This window comes from Heliangelus exortis, chromosome 20, assembly GCF_036169615.1.
Source record: "Heliangelus exortis chromosome 20, bHelExo1.hap1, whole genome shotgun sequence".
Taxonomy (NCBI): domain Eukaryota; kingdom Metazoa; phylum Chordata; class Aves; order Apodiformes; family Trochilidae; genus Heliangelus; species Heliangelus exortis.
This window is the reverse complement of record NC_092441.1, coordinates 4,157,641-4,178,022: the sequence shown is the minus strand read 5'-3', so window position 1 is coordinate 4,178,022 and position 20,382 is coordinate 4,157,641. Positions and strand designations below refer to the sequence as shown.

Below are 20,382 nucleotides of genomic sequence, written 5' to 3'. Positions count from 1 at the left end.
CTGGGCTGCAATAAGCAATTTGTAACTGAGCAGGAAAGAAAAGTAGGCCAGCCTACAAGAGAATATCTAGGAATTACTCCCGAGGGATTTGTGCTACAATGCCTCCAGCAGCTGAAATAACAGCACAAAATTGTGATCCAAAATTAAGAAGAGATATGGGCTATTTGACCTTCTTTCAGTCAGGGACACGGGGGCCCTATCTAGAAAAAGGATGCAGAGAATTGCAGCTTCTGTTGAGCAACAGCATGCCAAGAAAAGGCTCCTGAAGTTCATCCTGGTGGAACAGAGAGAGATCATTTCTTTTGGTTTGACACAGCCCATGCAGAACCTGGACTGGTTTCAGAGCTGTGTGTAACTGGTGGGACAGTGCCAGCAGGTCTGGGGACTGCTCCCAGCTGGGCAGTGTTTTGGGGCAGAGTGAAAGAGGCCAAGAGCTACAGTCTGAACAGGTGAGAAATAAGCTGTCAACTGGTACATTTCTAAGTTTACAGAAATCCAGATAAGATTAATTAGGCCCCTGTTAATTAGGAGTTTTGCTGTCTGGCTCACCTTTTTACCCAGGCTGGTACTGTAATCACCCCACTGACTTTAGGATCAGTTGGGGAATGGGCTCCATGAGATGGAGCAGTCTGTTGAGGTGGATGTGTACACTGGGTGCCAGGCTTGTTTTGGTACTTGGGGTTATGATAAGCTCCCAGGAAGGGGAAGGTGGAACAATAATGTAACCATGGCAACGTTGATGCAGAACTGACACAAATGCTGACGAGTTTGGGGCTGACAGTGTGAACGTGGCCACCTAATCTCAACCCACCCTGACTAGGAAGTGTGTGGGAAGGGAATGCATTAAAATAGGCTGAGTTAGGGGAAAAATAGGAATATCAAAATGTTGATTCCTTGGAGCTTTTGCCAGTCTGCGTAAATAGGACTGTGATAACAAAGAATTGGGCTTTGCAAGAGATTTGGATTTGTTCTTAGCTGTGGAGCCTGAAAGCCTTATTTTAATGGCAGCTCTGAGAGGTACGTACGTGGTGCACTCCCCTGTTCCTTCTGTAAATGTGAACATTGCCCAAAAGCTGTAGAAAATCAATGTGATGGAGACTCAGGTTTTGATATTGATATTATTTGTGCTAATATTGTCACAACTTTGCCCACACTCATGAGCTTTACTGAGCAGCTGAATGTTTCTCCTCAAGCTGGGAGTTTTCCCTGCGGCATTGTGAAAAAAACATTATGTGAAGTGAAGAAGTTATCTTCCTCCTACAACAGATCTGCACCTGCTCCATGTCTAAGGCCCAGCATCATCCAGTCTGCTTTCATCACACCCAGCTTTTGCCAGGCTGCCAACAGCCCATATGCAAGGGCCAGGCTCTACTCTCTGAGATGAAATGTTCAGAACCTCCTACAGTTAAGCTGAACCAGAGGGTATGTTTTTCCTGATATGTCTGAGTTTGTCAAGGAAACTTATCTGTGGTTATATTTATATTCTCATCCATTATAAGGGGCTGTAGTAGAAACAAAAGGCTGCTTTCTGTGATTCTCCAAGGCTGCTGCATCACTTGTTGCTCTGCAGTTCCTGTGGAGAACTACAGGTTCAGCTTAACTATATCTGAGCTGCCTTTTCTTGCAATTTCTGTCACTCAAAAGGGATATATTTCTGTGACCTGGATGGAAAGACTCATACAAATATTTGGCTAAAGAACATTTGTCAGATAAGAATAATTAATTATAACTTCCCTGTTAATGAAAGTTGTACTTGGAACGATTTTAATACCAAACACAGGACCAGGAGAGAAAACAGCTGCATTCATTTTCCTACTGCTACCAACTCCCTGTGGTTTTTTGGGCAGGGGAGCTGAACCATGCTCTTCATCATACCATGTTGCCCTTCCTTTCAGTAAAATAAGGGTAAATCTACTAGTTCTGGTTATATGGATTGCAGGCTGGCTGGCAGAGCACATTCCTCCTACCATATGTTCCAGCTGTGCTGAGCAGAACAGCCCCATCCTTCTGTCTGTTGACCAGCTCCAGGGAACTGTCAGTGGATTAACACGTTGTGCCCCACAGCCTGAGAACAGCAGCCATGTCCCTCAAAAAGCAAGTCCAAAAGGGCCTGACAGTTAAATAATTGCCTCTGCTGTCTGGCTTTTAAGAAATAAAGTGAAACTTAAATAGGAGTTGTGCCAAGTTTGATAGCACTTCCACTCCACTGCCATCATTCAGGGTGGCTGTCCAAGCTTCCAGCCTAATGGGGATTTGTGAGAAGGCATCATCTCAGAAAAAGTGTCAACAGCACCACAGGTCAGACAAGGACATATTATTATGCACCTTTAAAAACACATCCAGACTTCACATCTCAGCCCAGCATGCAGCAATCATTAGTCACCCTGCATAATCCTCTTGACCTATTTTTTTTTTTTTCTTCCTTTCACAGTGGTCACATTTGAAAATACTGTCTAGAGCCCGTTGGGCTCACACAAAGTTGTTAATTGGGAGCTGTCTAACTAAGGGGTAACACAGAGGCAAAGTTCAATGCAGAGCACTCAGCACCCAGGCTGAGTGTTCCCAGGGAGGTGATGGCCAGGAGGCATGGGAGGCCTGGAATCACCAGTATGCTTAGGGACCTGAGTCCTGTTGCTTCCAAAGGGGCTGGTCACCTGAGCACTTTGGTTTTTCTAGAATTAGAAATTGGACAGAATCTGGTCCAGCAGAAGGTTTTGAGTGTGAAAAGTGCTAATGGCGCTTACAGACTGGAGAAGAGAGACAGTAGTGGGAAGGATGGATCAGCCAGCCAAAGACTGCCTGAACCTCTCCATCCCAGAGAGCTGGGTGAGCATGGCCTTTGTCATTAAAAATTTGCCATTTTTAAAGGGGTTGCCACCCTCTTTTTTTCCCCCTATGCAAAAAGATGTGGAAAGCAGTGTAGTTCACAGGCTCTGTGCACTGAGGCTGTCACTCACCACATCATCATGTGGAAATTATCTGCAAACTTGGTACAGAGGGTTGGTACTTCTGACAGATTTATTCTGCACACCTTATATCTGTTAAATTCTTGGAGCTGGGCACAGATATGTAGCTGAGGGAATAAGCATTAGTACTATGTGCAGTACTTGTTCCACTATTATACCATCAAATTGCTCCTAGGCTCTAATGGATTTGTCTCACAGCTTCTCTGGGAGCTATGAAATTGTTATTCATCCCAGGTCTGAAGAAGATAAATTGAGCTGTTCAGTGATAAGGCCCAGGTAGGTGGCAGTCAGATTGGTTTCCACAAGACTCCATAGCACTGAGGTCACAAAGATGTCCATCACCACGTGGGAACCTGTACCTGTGTCTCAGCTGGTCCCTGTCTGCTGGCTCAGCTTCTATATCTGAGTATATTTAATACTCAGCAGTACTTCTGTGCATGTAGGTGGAATTGGATACTGAATTTCATGGGCTAATAATGCTTTTCCTTGTTCCTCTGTCTGCAGAATGCCCAAATAAAGGCAACATGAAGCAGGGCTCCCTTACCTCCACCAGGGAAAAGATCAAAGCTCTGGCTGTGATGGTGCTGAAGGCATGTGCCTTTCTTGCTTACTTACACTGGTTTATGAAGTTACTGGCCTAGCAAGATTAGTAGGTGTCATATCTACTTTATAAAAAGAGTCAAGGGCAGGCAGCATTATAAGTTTGCTGCACCCGTGTACAAACAGGAGTCTTCTAACTAATTGGGTCAGGCTGTATCCTGCTAGGAGGCCTCAGAGTTGGAAAGCTTGCCTCTCCCTGTTCCATCAACCTTCCTGCCCTTTCTGGTGTCTCCAGGCCCAGAGGTGTAAATGCTCTTACCCTCCAGTCCCTGTAGGCATCTCTAAGAATTTGCAGCACTTGATTTGGAGGTGATGGTCATGCAGTAGTGTGCCTACACTGCCATACACAGGAGGCCAGAAATCACTTCTCTTCCACTGTGAGGTTCCATGCAGGTTGTCAGGAGTGGTGTGTTCAGTGCTTTTAAGGGGTGGTGCAGGTACAACCTTACTTGGTTCCTGCTCTTTGTGAAGCTGTTTCCTTGTCTAGTTTGGACCTGCTGTGACAGGACTGGGCTGTGTCCGTCTGCCCTGTGTATTTCTAACTTTATTAATTCCCTGAGTACTGAGTGCTACTGTCTGTGCTCTTTTACTGTTCATTTCTGTAGGGCTTTAGGACAGAAATGCTTTATGCTGCTGTCATAATCTTGTAAGAAGCAAAAAAGTAATACAGTGTATTCCCTAGGTACTGGGATAATCATATATTGACAGCATACTAATTAATCATTTTGTAATTAGGTAATTATTTCCTTTGTAGCTGTCTAATTACCGTTTAGCAGCCTGGACTTCAGCCTGCAAATAACTAATATTTTCAAGCATGGGTTTCAAGGAACACAGGAGGGCCATGGAGGAGGAACACAGTGGGCCACGACTCCTGCTTTAACTCCTGTCTTTCTTGAACTACTCCTGGGATTAATTTGATCCAATAGTTCTCTTAGTCTACTGAACCATGCCACAGCCCTAATTATTGCCATATTGGCAACAAGAAAAGAGTGTGACCAATTCCATTGCTCAGTGTAATGGTCTTAGCTGCTATACTGCAGCTGTTAATGTGCTCAGAAGTACATCCATATGTTGGCTCCATATGAGCTCTTACTAACCTAGCAGATTATTGCTCAAGCTCATTAGCTTGAGCCATACTTTGGGGATCAATGTACAAGATGCTCTTTAAACATGAGGTTATATGTTTGTGGTGCTAAAGACTTTGTGCTTTGTTGACTTGGGAAGTGCTGTGATGGGCTTTGCTGTGTGAAGGACACAGAAGAAGGAACTGTGTGCAAGCTCTGCTCTCAATAGTTGGCCTCATGGAGCTTCTCCCTAGAGAAGCCAAGAAGAGAGAAATGAAGACCACATAAATAGCAGGGGCTCTCCAAGAATATGTGCTGAAAGAAAAGCAGCTTAAAATAGTGTCTGAGACTGAATGTGAATCATCTGGAGAGTATCTAGCAAAAGTTTCTGAAAAAAAAAAAATCCTGCAAGCCATGTTTTCAGAAGTAATCATGCAAGTTGGAAGCAAATAGTCTGCCTGTGAAAAACTGCCACCTCCAACATGTGCTCCAACGTGACTTCATGTCCTTCCCCAGGTCTGCTTTCTCATGCTTGCAGTGCAGTTTTCATTTAAGTCTTTCTCAGCATGGGATTTTATATTTTGATCAGCTTTCAAGAACCAGTGCTCCAGCAAGGAAGGGGAATCAGGCTCTGCAGGCAGAGTCAGCCCATGTGATTTCTCTCTTCCTCGGGTGGTTCCCAGGTCCTAGGAACATGGCAGGTTGATAAAACTTTTTTTAAAATAGTGTTTTTCCTTTGCATCCCTTTTCCCAGTGCAAACATTTATCCCCTCCTGTTGTCCCTCTGCTATAATCTCACTGCCCTCAGCTCTAATCTGCTGCTGGGGGTTACCAGAGCTATTTCCAGTGCAACGTGGTTAATCCGAAATTGAAAAGTCTTTGTGAGCTGAGGCCTCAGTGTCATGTGGTGAATATCTTGGATGCAGCGAGGGATCAAGGTGGCTTCTTAGTCACTAGTAGTTAACACAATCTATTGTGTGTTATTTAATTGCCTTCTATATGTGTCTTTGTATCTCCTGCTAGGAAGAAGTGTGATCTGGAAATCAGGCAGTGTATAAATAGCTGCAGTTTTGCTGCTGCACCAGGAGAAACTTCAGCTATAGTGCAGCTATATTGCGTTGTGACAGGCATTGAGGAGGCAGACCGGAGCCTTTCTGCTATACAATGCTGGGCTACAAAAGCAGCATTATGGCCAGCAGCCCTAGGCAGGAATAGCTGAGTGCAGATGCATCCCGGAGCAGCACTCATGGGGCAAAGCCACCCCGAGAAGGACCGGGAGGAGAGGTGGCCCCACACCCACCCCACGGGGCCAGGAGCAGGGACTGAGCTGCAGGAGGAGCTTCAGACACTGCTGCTGTCACCAGACCTCTGTGGTCCAGCTTGCTGTGATTTTTCTCTGGATATCTTTCAAGTTCTCTTTCTTGTGATGGCATTTCTAGCCAAGGCACTGGGGAGTTTGCCAGCTCCAGTGGTAAAGCTGTTTTCCAATGAAGTTGAAATGTCCAATTTCGACAACATTTTGGCTCAAGAAAAACAAAATTATGTCACTATTCAGAGCATCTCATTTTGGTATCTTTCACAGTGGAGAATTTCAATTGCATTTACAGGGTTTTTTTAACAAATTTGTTTTCTTGCATAAATATTTAATAAACATTTAAGAAACTAACTGACCCCATTTAAAAAAGAAAAAACAACATCCTTTAATGAGAATGATCAATTTTTTTTTTTTTTTTTTTTTTTTTTAAATTCTTTTAAAGAGTATCTGAGTTTCATAGTTCCTGCTTTCAGCCTGAGGCTGGAGAAGGAAAAGGCATCTATCCAGTAATGCAGTCTGGGAATATAAGGGGAACTACATTTCATCAGAAATTGTTCTGTTCCATTCAGAAGAAGAATGGCTAATGCTTGGTGCTGTTCTAGTAGCTGGTAACAATGCACATAGTTTTTCCTGTCATGTTTAGAAGAATACAACAAGAGCCCCAAGACATCTTCTAACAAAGAAATGTATCACTTGGTATTTTTACAGTGAACTGAGGCTTTTCTGGGTTAGGAAGGTCAAAGCTATGTAGTGGGTGTAACTCCATTACCCACCAGAGAGGAAACAGAAAGAAACAGTCTGATAAAATCGTAATGTTTTATTAGGGAAATTTTCCCATGTAAGGCTAAAAGATTGCTGCCTGCTGAATTTATTCCAGACCTCAGGCCTGCTTTTTAAAAAGCTTAAAGTGCAAACAGATAAGGAGTTAATTTACCTTCTCAGATTTAGACCTTCTGAAATATTAATGGAAACCATGAGTGGGAGAGATACATTTTTAATCATGCTCATCTTATTTAATTGTAATCTTTGTCTGTCTCTGCTCTGTAGCATGGAGCCCTTCTCTCAGTTTGCACCCCAGGCACATGCTGGCCTTGCTGCTGAGCCAGACAGACCCATCCTCCAATTCAGCCTGAAGCTTCAATCTTGATGTGGTGTTTTCTGATAAGGAGTTGGGATATCTCCAGGGATGCTCCAAATGGAGAAGGACTGAGATAAGAAGTTACACAGGCTTCATGCATTCCCAGATTTTATGGAGATTGGGCCACATCAGGCAGTGACTTGACCCAGAAGCTGAGCCTCAGCTGCTGGACAGTGATGCACCTTCAGCATCTAAAGAACATGAACTGTCTGAGGTGTCCACAGGTAGTGTTATTAACACCTAATTATCTTTGTTTGCAGAACTTTTCACTCTTAATCTCTTTCGGGCTGCATGATGAAGCATGCTCAGTGCAAATACAGTGCCAGGAGCAGGCAGGGGGTGCAGTTAATTCTTTTCCTTCCAAAATGTGTCTCTGAGAATATAAAGAAGCATCAAAACCCATTTGCAAAACCAGACTTACCTTCCCTCAGTACTTCCTTGATGTTATTGCCTCCTTTTGCTTCCCACCCTCCTTTACAACATTATTTGAAGTCGGGAACTGAGTCCCTACAGGGAAGGTAGATTTGAACTGGTTTACACTAGCCACACACTACCTGTGGTCTTGTAAAAGGAGTTAATATTAAGTTACTTAGGTGCACACAGTTGTAACTCTAGGAGGGAATAAGAGGATTAAAGTATATTTTCCTGGAAAGCTCTGATCTTTTAAATGTTTGGCTCTTCCCACTTTGAGCAACCCTCATCAGCAAATGAAGGGTCCATAAATTTCTATTGTTGCAGAAATCTGAATGTTACAAGTTGTTCTGAACAAGAACTGACTCCACTGCAGAGTTCAGCATCAAACCTGGAGGAAAGCTTCAATCCTGCCACCATTTCTGAGCTGCCCAAAGCAAGGGGGTGAGCCAGATTTATTTCAAAAGTAACATTAATGTAGAGAACTTGTTACAATTCCAGATAGAAAAGGTTTGGTTAATAAGCAATATTCCAAACTGGTGAAAGCACTGCACAGAAATTTAGCTTTACCTGAGTCAAAGAAAATGAGGCAGTTCACAGCTCTGTGAGAGGCTCTGCTGGAAGCTCCCGCTGAAAGGAGCATTTGATTAGGAATGCCTGAGCCAGGGCAAGATCTGGAGGCTTTGGAGTCTGCCCCGGGAGTCTTGGCAACGCTACTCAGTTGAGAGCCCTCATCAGCACAGACACAGAGTGTGTCCCAGGTCTGGCTTCACATCCCACTCGTGTGAAGGCAGGAGAGAAAATTCAGCTGCTCTCAGGTTGGGCTTAGAGACCCTGCAAGTCCCTGCAGAGACTTCCACAGCCATTCTCAGTAAGTACGACTTTAAATTAAGGAATGATAATTTTTCTTCCCCCAGAAGGAGTCTTTTGTTAAGCGTGTTGTAGATCAGGGATGTAAATATACAGAAGTCTGTTTTCAATTAGTGTGGAACTGCTCTACCTAGCTGCTATGAGACCTGAGGAGATGAGTCTTAGAAAACCCTTACAGCTTGGGAAGGCAGAGCCTGACCCTTCCCCCCTTGTGAGCTTTTTCTTTTCAGGAGCAAAGTATTTGCATTGTGTGCACAGAGCTACCTACAGCAAAGCTGTCTGTGGGAGAGGGGTGGGGACAGCCTCCCCGGAGCCCTGGGTGGGCTCTGCAGACCCCAGCCCACATTGCTGCTGCAGCAAGGGGAGCCTGGGGGTCTGGTGGCCGGTGAGCTGTGTCCCCTCCTTGGGCACCAAGGACAGGAGTCATGATAAAGCCATGTTGTTTTCAAGATGAGGACTTCATCTGGGCTGGACTGTGTTTTCTAAGATGTCTGTTTTCTTACACAGGACTGTACCCTGCAGTGAGCTCTTGCTCTTCCTGAGTTTCCCCACTTTCTGAAGTGTGTTTGCTTGTAGTGGAGTAAAAAGTGACCGTGGAAATACAGTCCCTGCAGAGGCATCCCAAACCAGAGGAGTGGGCGTGGTTGTGATTGTATGACTGGTTTGGGGTAGGGGTATCTGAATTAATCCCTGAATTAATCCTGTCACAGCCTTTCAGTATGACCTGAGGGAAAGAGCTCAGCTCCCTGTGCACTCTTGCTGCCCCCAAGCGTGCGTCCTGCCTGCAGGGGCTCATTGTGGGGTGGGTGGGCATGGCTGGCTGGTCACTGCTCATGCCAACCTCTTCCAGTGCCTTTGATGTGAACAGCAATCACTGCAGGAATGTCTGCACTCCTGGGTTAAACATTTTGGGGCAGCACAGACATGCACATCCTGTGAAGAAGCATATTCATGAGAATGATGTCAAGAGCTGAGGGGCTCGAAAGCACAGAGGAGGTCTGGGCTGGCTGTGTCCCCTGCAGGGGTTAGCTCTGGTCCTCCAAGGAAAGGCCAGGGCTGTGGTGTGTGTCCCTCACCTGTAGTTCTTTCACAGCTCAGTTGCCCAAAATGACATCCTCAGCAGGGTGCTTGCAGCAGCCCAGGTTGCTGCCCTGGCTTCTGTGGGGGACACGGCTGCAAGGTGTGTCTGCTGCTCATTGAGCAAGGGGCAGGGGCTGCTCTGTGCCACCCATCCTCATATAGCAGCACTTGTCAGCAGCTGCTTTTGTGGGGGTGCAGGAGATTAGTCACAGAGTACAGTGACTGAAGAATTCAGATCTGCTCCTCTGGGAACAGTGACTGCAGCAGTGGGAGGAAGAGAAGTCAGGACTCGATTTATCGATGCTCTTTGATCGGGCAATTGTACAAATGCTTTTTGTGCAGAGGACTCTGAGCTTAAAGAAACTTAGTTCAAAGGCTTCACACATATGTAGTAGCAGCTGATGGTGAGGCAAGATCCTTGTAGCTTTGGTTCCTTTTTTGAATGAATGTGCAGTTCAAGTAGGGGCTGTCATACTTGACTGGCAGCCAGATGAGACTGCTGCACCGCATCAGCTCTCCTGCTGTCCAGAGCTGCTCACAGCAGGGTACCAGGAGAAGCCAGCTGTGCCTCAGTCTGTAACCTCTCAGGCTAAAAAGTAATAAGGGTCTGGCTGGCCTGACTTTTCTCCTCTTCCAGTATCATTTGGGAGACAATCAGACCAGATTCTTGCCCTTTAAATCAGCAAAGCTCACTGAAGTCAGTGCTGGGTGGCTGCATCCTAGCTGGGTCTGGCCTCCTGTTGTTATAGAAAGACCACGACAGTGGTGGCAAGGAGGAGGTGCATCCCTTTGCTCCTTTGTGCAGAGGGTTCTTCAGGTGGTGTGTGAGGAAATCCTTTGGGCTTTCCAGGACCTCCTGCCTTGGAGAGACACTGTCTGTGGATTCCACAGCAGTATCCATTCCTGATTACTCCCTTGCAGTCTCTTGAGATGACCTCAGGACTATAGTATTGCTTGGTTTGGAGTTGTTGGGCCTGTTCCCACAGGGACCTGTGGAGAACTGTTGTTTGTCACCCAAATATCCTGGGCATGTGAGCTGTGCTCTTCCTGGCTCAGGGGTGTCAGTCACCTCTGAACTCTGCTTCTGCTGTGACTGATGAGGAATCATTCAGGGAAAGATGCAGAAGAGATCCCATCCTTGTCATATCTTGGCCCAGTTCACTGTAATACTTGCTTCCTATTAAGGCTGTTTAGGGACTCCTAACCCATTTTTTCCCTAGAGAAAAATGTGATATTTTAGTAGCAGAAACCAGCATGGATATTATTTGTTCATTCCCCATCCCCACAAAATGTGATGTTTTTTCTATCTCCCTCGTTGATCTCAGTGTGTAAAATGTGCTTGAGGGTGTCCACGAGCAGGAATCAAGTCCTCTTTCACCTGTACCTCCCTCGTCCCTCAGGAAATGTTTGTGTGTTAAATAAAGTGTCAGCCTTGCTCAGCTCTAGCTTGGACTGGTTGGGGTATTTAGACCTCTCTATCTCTCCTGCCATTATCTTCCCCCTCCTTTCTTTCTGTTCCTTCCTCTATTCTGCAATAACAGTGCTGCCTAATTAGGTCATGGATTGTTTCAAACTCAAAACCTTTCCGGAGGTTTTCCAGTAGCTTTGGGTTTTGTCACTCAAAGCCACTTACTCTGCTTGCCCACTCATTTTGCTGTCCTGCTTTGTGCTTCTAACTGCTCCTAACACTGAAATATTTCTTATTCACATGGCTGCAGCAGTAAAATATGGTAGCCCCATACTAAGCTGCTCCTGACTCCTCAGGGAGCTCCCGAAGAAACACATTACTCTGCAATAAATCTGCTTTTCTGCATTCCCTACTGTTTTATTAATAGGGCTGTTTTCGTGAGAAGATTCTCACATGAAGCCTTCTGCAGCTTCACTGCTCTTCCCTGAAGTCCCAGCTCTGCCTCTTGCTTGGAGAAGCTGATGGGAGTCCCAGCTGGGTAAGAACATTGCTGCTTCCAGGGCAAGACCATCCAAGCAAGGGGTCAGCAGCATGTGTCTCAGCCTGTGAGTACTGTCAGATGAAACAGACCTAATCCAAGGTCTGGCTGGCCCCAGATCTTACTGTATCCAGCCTCATTTAGGTGTTATTTTTCCCTAAAAATAAGTTCAGTTAAACCATCAGTAATTCGAAAGGAGGTGCTGGTCAGTATGAGAAACTGCAGAATGGCAGAATGGGATTTTTTGTATCTGTAAGCAAAATGTAGAATTTGTCAGATAGATCCAATTCAATCTGCAGCCAGAAGTCTGTGACAGGGTGGCCTGGGACTAGGTGGAGGCCTTGCAGTGGGTATTTGTGGGAGATTCCTACCTGCATTCCTCCAAACAAAATACTAATTGTCTCCTGTTCTCTAATCTTAGCTTTGAACCTTGCAGTGTAATACCTTGTCCATAATTATGGTTGTGAATTATGCTATGTCTGAATATTTGTAATAGCTGCATAAGTATCTAGACCTTTATAAAAGTCAGATAGAAGGGCTGATGATTCAGAATGATTGCAAATCTTTCAACTTTTCTTCAGAGTGATTTGAGAGCAAAGACTGTGCTCCCACTCACAGCACAAATTTCAATTAGGCTGATGGCAGAGCTGGTCACAGTGGCTGAATCTGGCCTGTAACAAATTGTTAATGGAAATCTTTCCTCTTTCAATCATGGGACCTTATTAAATCAATTTCATACAACGTTTTAGTCATTGCCTTTCATTTATGCCCAACTAAAGCTGATTTCTCATAGCAGTCTGTGGCAAGGGAGGTTAGATGCTGGAAATAACAAGACTGGCTTTGCCTGGGCAAGTGCTGCATCAGAGACTGTCCAGAAATTCTCATCTTGAGGTCTGCTGTATAAAAGAGGGGCCGGGGGTGCTTCCAGCTTCTTCACCAAAAAGGTACCAGAGTATCCAGGTGAGATGGGGTTGTCTGAGTTCTTAGGCCTTAGGAAATATTTCACCTGGGGTGTCCTCTAACACTTCAAGGTGAAGGTCACATGTGGCTATGGAGGGACCACCTTGGCTGGCTTTTTCCTGGGCTGTTTCTCCACATTGCTTGCTATGTGGGGCTTAAGAAAAGAATGGAAAGACACTGGAAGTTGAGAAATGAAAGGAGACTAGAAAGCTACATGTAAGGGATAGGAATAGTGCATTTAGGATGTCCCAGATCTGAGCACCACTCCTGTCTCAAGACATCTTGCAAACTAGGTTATTCAGTAAATTCTGAGGACTAACAGATAATGTCTCTTTTTCTGGTGCATTTTTTTCCCCTAATTTCCATCCAAGTTTTATTGTGCCACCTCTGATTTTTTAGAGATTCACTTCTCATTCACCCTTAATCACCTCAAGCACTTAAACCCAGTGGGTATTTGGAAGAAATCCAGAGACTCCTGCTGTCTGCAGTTGAAATGAAGGAGCTCACTGAGATGTCTTTTTCAAGCAGGAGATTCTCTCAGGTTTACATGGAATAACTGATCCTTCTTTTTTAATCGCTTCATCTCGCTGCTGCCAGCAACACCTCAGAAATCAGGGATCCAGACTGACCTGGAGAAACAGGCATGCTGCCAGAGAAGTAGATCTCAGGTCTTTATAGAGGGAAGTGTCACATTACCAGCTGATCAAACAGGTCTGGCAGAGCCTGAAGCATAAAGCACTGAGCCCAAAATTGTAATCCAATAACTGGCTTAAGAGGAGCCTGTGCAGCCATGGGAGGAGTTCCCAGGTGACAGCAGCGTCCTCAGCCTCAAAGGAGAGTCCCCTGGGTCTTGTGAATTCCTCTGGGTTTCAAGTGGAGAAGCTCAGTTGTTGCTGTTCCACTTAAATTGCACTTTCCAGGAGGGACTGAGAGGAGACCCAGCTCACAGCATGCTCAGGTTATTACAGAGGGTGATGGCTCCAACCCAAAGCTCCACCTGCACAGGCATCCCAACCAGCACAGTGCAGATGGGCAGTGAGTGGGGTTCCCATCCCAGCACAGGGATGTGTGGATCCAGGTGCCAAGAGGCTTCTGTGGAGGCTGCATCTCTTCTCACCTGTAGTCTCTGTCTCCTGGGTGCCTGTACTAATAGTTGCATGGTGCTGCTGCACGGGCATGGTCTCCCAGAGGGGCTGGGCCACAACTATGTGAATGCTTTGAATGTCTTAAGGCTTTAGAGTGGCCTGAAATGTCTGCATGCAGGCACCTGAGGCCAATCTTCAGTCACACTGAACATCTGATGGGAGGGACTGATGATGCTGATCCATCCTTGGGCTGTCAGTGCTGCCTCTGCCTGCCTGGGGCTGAGCCACCAGGAAGGAAACAGAGGGTGGACACCCCCACATCAGGGGTAATTGACAGCAGGAGCCCTCTATGGATACTGTAATTATTTCCCACATTTTCTTTTTGTCTCATTGTAAGATGTGTGAATGCCACAGGGGGGACCACCTACTGTTACACTGTGACTTGAGAAAGCCTTTGAACTTGTTTCTCTTGAGTTCCATCACCTGAGTGTAAAATAGAAGCAATTAAAACATGGGAGGAATCAAAAGGTGTTGAAGGCAGACATGTGAGGCTGGTCTGAGCATCCTCAGATGAGCATAGAGGGAGGGCAGGTTTATCTCTGGAATGGAAGGTGATCTTCCCCTGAGTTTTGCATGAGGGCTTACACCAGATTTGCATTTTCTGTTTTATTTCCAGGTAGAGCAGTTGCATCTGCAGGACAGGTACAAACTCAAACTCTTCTGGCAGAGCTGCTGCTCAGCTGTGTACCTGAAGCATTTACTCCCTATCTGTTGCTGTTCACAGGTGCATGAAAATGCCAAAGCACAGAAAGAGGAGGGGTTAGCAGCATTCAGAGAGCTGTAGGAGCAAAGTGGTCTGGTAGGACATGCTTTCCATTCCCTTTTAAGCCTGCTGGAAGGAGGGCAGCAGAAGTTCCCAAGTCCATCTCCCAGCCTGGGGGAAACATTGCTCGCATGGTCAGCACTGTCCCCAGGCAAGGCAACAGCAGCACCTACCAGGAAAACCAGTTGAGATGTTCCTGAGGCACAGCTGGGACTCAGCATGAGTGAAGAGAACAGAATAGGGATTTTGAGGGCTGATGGAAAATGTGTCTTTAATGAAAGGAAGGTTTGCTACTGATGTCAGTAGATTTTAGACCAGGCTTTGGCAGAAGTGCTGATGCTCACTGGTTCATTGTGGGCTGCCTGTATCTGGTGGGCAGCTTGCTTTAGCATATTTGGGTGTCAAAAAATCATTGCTTGTCTGAGGAGCAACAGATCAAAAATTGGTCTCAGCTGAGAAGCTCAGGCCTTGGGGAGACTTTCAGTTTCAGTGTTAACTATGATTTGATGATAAAATGCTAATGTCACTTGGGAAGGAAAGACAAGTGGCCTGGCTGCTGTGCTGTGTGCTCGCTCCAGATTGCTGCCCACAGCTCTGTCATTTGTCTGAGCAGCAGTGAAGAAAAACACAGATGTAGAAGGAAAAGCATCCTCTGTGCAATAGCAGAAAATTAATCATGTGAAATTCTCCCTCCCTGTAGCTACCCATTGCTCAGGGAGGAGGGAAAGGAGTGAAGCCAAATATGTGAGGAAAATATTTCCTGGATTAAGATAATTTTAGCCCCGTGCAGCATCCATCCTAGCAAGGTTCTTCAGCAGAGCCCTGAGGTGGCACTGCAAAAATGGAGAACAGAGCATCCAAGTCTTTGCTTTGTTATATTTTTCTCGTCTGAGCTTGGAGAACTGACTTAGAAGTAAGTTTTAGGGCTGCAGACCACCTGGGCTGTATTCCTGCTGCTCAGCAAAGCCTTTAAGCATTACTTTGAGCTTTTCTCACACAAATATGGAACAGAGCAACTGAAGGCTGGGAAGCAGATGCCTGAACACCTTTAAAAGCCACGGCCTCTCTATGATAGATTTCTCTGCAGTGACATGGTAGTAGCCATTCTTCATGCAAGTATTACAAATTTACACTGATAGTATCAAGGCCATCTTGCCCTGGAACATCTTCCAGATTTCCCCATGTCCCTTCTCGTGCTCTCTGTCTAAAAATGAGCTCCTTTTGGAATGGATTTATGATATACAGAAACTATTGCAACTATCCCAGAAGAAACCACAAACTACAGACATTAAATCCTGGCTGCTTCCAGTCAAACACAAACAATGGGTCCATTTTGCCTCGGCTGGCATTTGTCAAACTGTTATCACAGATTGTGTTTACCACAGTGTTCTTTTGGGAACCAATAAGGTTGTGTGTGTAACCTAGTGAAATGGCCAGAAGAATCAGATTCAAAATATTTATATTGCTTACAGCCAAGGTTCACAGCATGACAAGGTTGTTTCACTGTGCTGGGCTTTTGGAGCAGGGTTGGAGTAGCTGTGCTGCAGGTATTGAGCTGGAAAGTAAAGACATGGCAGAGACAAAGGTGAATCCTGCTGATCCTGCTGCTGAAGCTGGATTCCACCCAGCCCCATCTTCCCTCCTCACTGCTGCCCAGTTTTTGCTCTCTGAAAAAAAAAAAAAAAAAGACAAAAGACTTGACTTTATTAAAGACATTTGCATGAGTTAATCCATTCATTCCCATAGCAGAGCCTGACTAGAGTAATTCCAAGTTAACTAAAATGCAATCATTGCACAGTCCAAGTTGGAAGAATATTCTTGGGTGCTGGGGGAAGAATCAGCTGAGGTGGGTGGACAGACACACCCTGCAGGTAGTGAGAGCAGCACAAATGCTTACAGACCTTACCCTGAAACAGGAACATGGGGCTGGGAAGAGCTTTGCCATTGTGTGCTGCAGATTTAGACAAACAGTAGCCTCATAGCCAGAGGACTGGGGCTTTGTGTCAAAGAGGGAAGTTTGACAAAAAGTGCTGATGAAGATCAGGCTAATATCCTGGTACAGACTAAAAATACATTGCATTTGTCATTGGGAACATTTGCACTTATTAATAGCCAATAGTAAAAAAGCCCTCTGAGTCCATCTGTTGCAGTTTCTGAGTCAGGGGCTGAATGTTCAAGGTATTTAGTAGGTGTTTGAACATCTCTGTCTTTAAAAAGGTTTTTTAGTTGTTTTTAAAATTATTTTAATGATTTTTAAAATTAATTTAAAGAATTTTAATGAAATTTATTAAAAACTTTACCTATTCAGGTCAATAAATAAGGACCAAATTCTCACTGTTGTGCCACTGTCTTGGGCAGTGGCTGAGGAGTACAAAGTCAGGCCTGGACACAAGTGATGAATTCAGCCTTGGCTCAGTCTGATTAGGAACCTCAGTAGTATTACCACTCATCAGTAAATCAAGAACTTGCATAAAACACAGAGAGATCTCAAACCAGGTGAGTGCTTAGTAATCCTCAGGTTTTGGATAGTCAGTTATGAAGGGGGATAACAAGTGGATGCAAAATTTACCTCCTGGCAAATCCATAAGGAGAAGGGCCCCGATCACAGGACATCACCATGTGGGACATGAATCTAAATGACAGTGTGTGTCTGCTTGTTCAACAATTATCCCCCTGTGAGTGATAGTTAGGTATGGAATTGAAGGGGCTGTAGGCTGTAGCATGACACAGAGCCAAAGGGAATCTTTCCATGTGATCCATCCTTTGCAGCAAGGAGCCAGGAGCCAGGCTGCCAGGCTGGCTTTGAGGAGCCTGTTGCTGTGTTAAAGCTGCCATCACTTGTGTTGTTCCAGGCAGAATGCAATTGAGGGTGAGCATCTCTTTATCAGTAGTTCCCATGCTAGTGACTGGTTTGTCCTGTTGATTGACAGCTGTGATAATGAGGTTATTGTGAGGAGGCAATCAGTGCACAGAAATGTTTTTATGTCTTGTGGTCTGGGATCTTGGGCTTTTTGTGTCCCGAGAGGCTCTGTCTCTAGTTGGCTGGGCCAGTGCTACAGGCAGAACATGAAATGACTGTACAAGGAAAATCCCCATTGGTTTCTCCTCTCTGCATTAGGTGGTTGGTTTGCCATGGCCCTTGTAGAACTGTTTGCTGTAGTATCAAGACAGAGTTTTCTAAGCCTTTTTATGTACCTTTGAGTGAAAATACCTGGCGAGCAAGGCAAGTCCATTAATCTCTATGAACAGCTGATTGTTCACAGGTGCTCCATTTCTAACTAAATCCCCTTTGCTGCTCACATTCTTGATGTTCAGTGAACTCTGTAGCCTTAGCTCTTGGTTTTCATGCAGTTGGCTTTTCACAGTACAGTGCTATGCCCCCAGGGAGCCTGGGATTTGGGTCTTGGTTTGTACCAGAATAAAATATCAAGAAAAAGATCACTGATGGGTGGTGTGAAGGAAGAGGGCATAATTCTGGTTGCAAGTTTTGGCAAAATGGTTTTCTTCATGTATCTTCTCTTTTATTCTATGTTTTTGCCTCACTGGAGGTGTAGAAGGTTATTTTTCAAAGCAACACTTTCACCATGCAAACATCTTGGGTTTTTTCCTTTTTTCCACTGATGGTCATCTTATTATGTATCTGAGAGCTTCAAAAAAACCCAAACCAGCAGTGGCTACCAGCTCCTGTCTCTTAGGGACAAGATTAAAATCCCAAAAAATGAAATGTCTTGGAAAGTACTGAGTTGTCATTCTCTGGTGCTACAGAAAATTGACTTGCTGTGAAGTCGTGCTGCAGTGCAGAGCTGATGGAAGGACCTGGCCTGCTAGATTTCAATATGAATGCAAACAGGTGGTGAATAGGAACCACAAATCACAGAGGTTAAAGAAACGTGCAGGAATGGTTGATGTTGATGTCTGTACTAAACTGTTAAGGCTAAAATGCAATTTGTATTTCAGCTGATAAGACTGTCCATGCATGGCTTTTAAATTAAAATCTGTATGTTTCCTACTGGGATTGGGCTTCTCTCTGTAATATCCAACCATGCCCCTGAAATGCTTTGTAGGCATTACTTATAGAAAGTAGCTGGGTTTTTCCACCCATGTATTAATATTTTGATGGCTGCTATTTTTAGCTGTGACCAAGGATGAAAATTCTTTTTCTGGATAGAACTAATGGTTGAGCCCATTCCTGACTCTTTGTATGCCTCAAGATCCTAAACCCCAATTAAAACCTGAACCAGGCATATACAAATTTAGAACAGCTGCAACTTAGACTAAGTTTATTTTATTAACATTGGTTTCTGAAACATGCTTAACCTGACAGGCCAGCTCCCCTGCTCACAAATGTTCCAGTGTCTCTCAGACAGAAGGAACTTGAAAACATCTGGTTCCTCACTTGGTGAAGCCAGAAATCTGCTGAAAAGTGAAAGAAAAGGAATGCAGCCAAGTGCCACAGTGTCACCATCAATGCAGAGAGAATGGAGAAATGGACCAGTTCATGTCTCTCTTGTATCCATGGTGACTGCAAGGGGCTGGGATGTTGGGGTCTGTCACACTGTGCTGTCACCATGCAGCCACAGGTGACAATGGAAGAAGGCAGCTCAGCTGGCATGGCACTGCCTTGCTCAGTGCTGGCAAGTGGTTACAGTTTGCTGTAAGACAGCAGATTCCCTCTGGTACAGGCAGAGCTACATCAGCTTCACCTTGTGAAAATGGTCAAACACCAGCAGAAAATAATGTCTATGTTGCATTAAAAAAAAAAAGAACAACAAAAGAAGAAAAACAAAAAATAAAAAAAAACACAGCACAACGAAAAACAATAAAATTTTTGTCAGAGTTTTCTTTTGAGACATAAAAGTGTCGAGTTTAGGACAAAACGGGGAAGATCAAACATCCTACAACCTCTGATCCATCATCATAAGTTGCAGGGTCACATCATCAGTCTAAACACTGTCCTGGATTTGCAAATCTCCATAAGCACAGATGTGCTTTGGGCACAGTGAGCTCATTGTCCCAAGGAAAATCGAAGGGAGGTCTTAAGCAATGTCTTGTTATATAGATGTTGCTGCTAAAAGCAAATTCTCCCAGCAAGTCAGTGCAGATTGTTGCTGTTATTGATTGCCACGGTGTCTGCTTCATTGAGACCACATGGCCCACTTTGTTTTTGTAGCTGCCTTTTATTAAAACTGACAAAGAGGTATCAGCGTTTGAAAAGATGAGTCTTGAGAGTCCCCTGGGCAGCGTTTCCATGCTGTAAAGTGATACTGGCACATTTGATCCACAGATGCTTTTAACACACTAATAAAACAAAAGCCTTCCTTCCCAGGGTGGTCTTCTATGCTACAGAGCTCGCTGGTTTTGTCCATGCTTAATGTGCCAAACCCCAGGAAATGGATAGAACCTGCAGTTCCTCCTGTCTTAAACTGTGCTCTCAGGATTTGGTCCCATGTTGTAAAATAGAGAGAAAACTTCCTGTGTGTATAGTTTTTCAAGGTATATTTTGCTGCTTCTTTGAAGGCTCATGATGTGTTTCATATTCACATGGGTTATCTGGGTTGGTTTTCAGTGTTCCTGAGACTGCCAGTCAAAAAGCTTTCATCCTTATTTCTGGTGACCAGCACTTATAGTTCCTGCTCCTCTTGTAATACCTGTCTTCTTCACAAGGAGCCAGGCAGGGCTCTCTTTTAACAAACAAACCATCATATTTTTGTTGTGGCATTATATTTGAAGATAACTAAAAAAAAAAATCAGATCTGAGACATTTCACATTAGGACCTATCCAGAGTGGAAATGTTTGACCTCAATCTGTCTGCATAACAGCTCTTGATCTGTAAAATGGGAATACCATCTTCTCTCATTCTGAAGAGGCTTTATGAAGATGAATGGATCTTTGCAGAGCACTCAGATGTCAGAGTGATGAACACCACAGAAAAGCTTTGAGAGAAATAAATAGTTCTGTCTCCAGAGCAGGCTGTTAGTAGTAGCTGTAAATAAGACATGAAGCTCCACTGTGATCAAGGAGACTAAAGCCTGATTGCTGATAAACTGAGTACCATCCACCCTGTGTCCTGTACAAATCCAGACCAGGGGGAAACACTGTGTGATTTGGTGATTAAAGAGTTAT

General features: G+C 44.7%; 1 protein-coding gene across 4 annotated transcripts in view; it reads left to right on the top strand.

Moving 5' to 3' along the window:
* RAB11FIP4 (RAB11 family interacting protein 4) overlaps positions 1 to 20,382 on the top strand; it is a 93,801-nt gene that overhangs the window by 43,164 nt on the left and 30,255 nt on the right. The window lies entirely within an intron of this gene.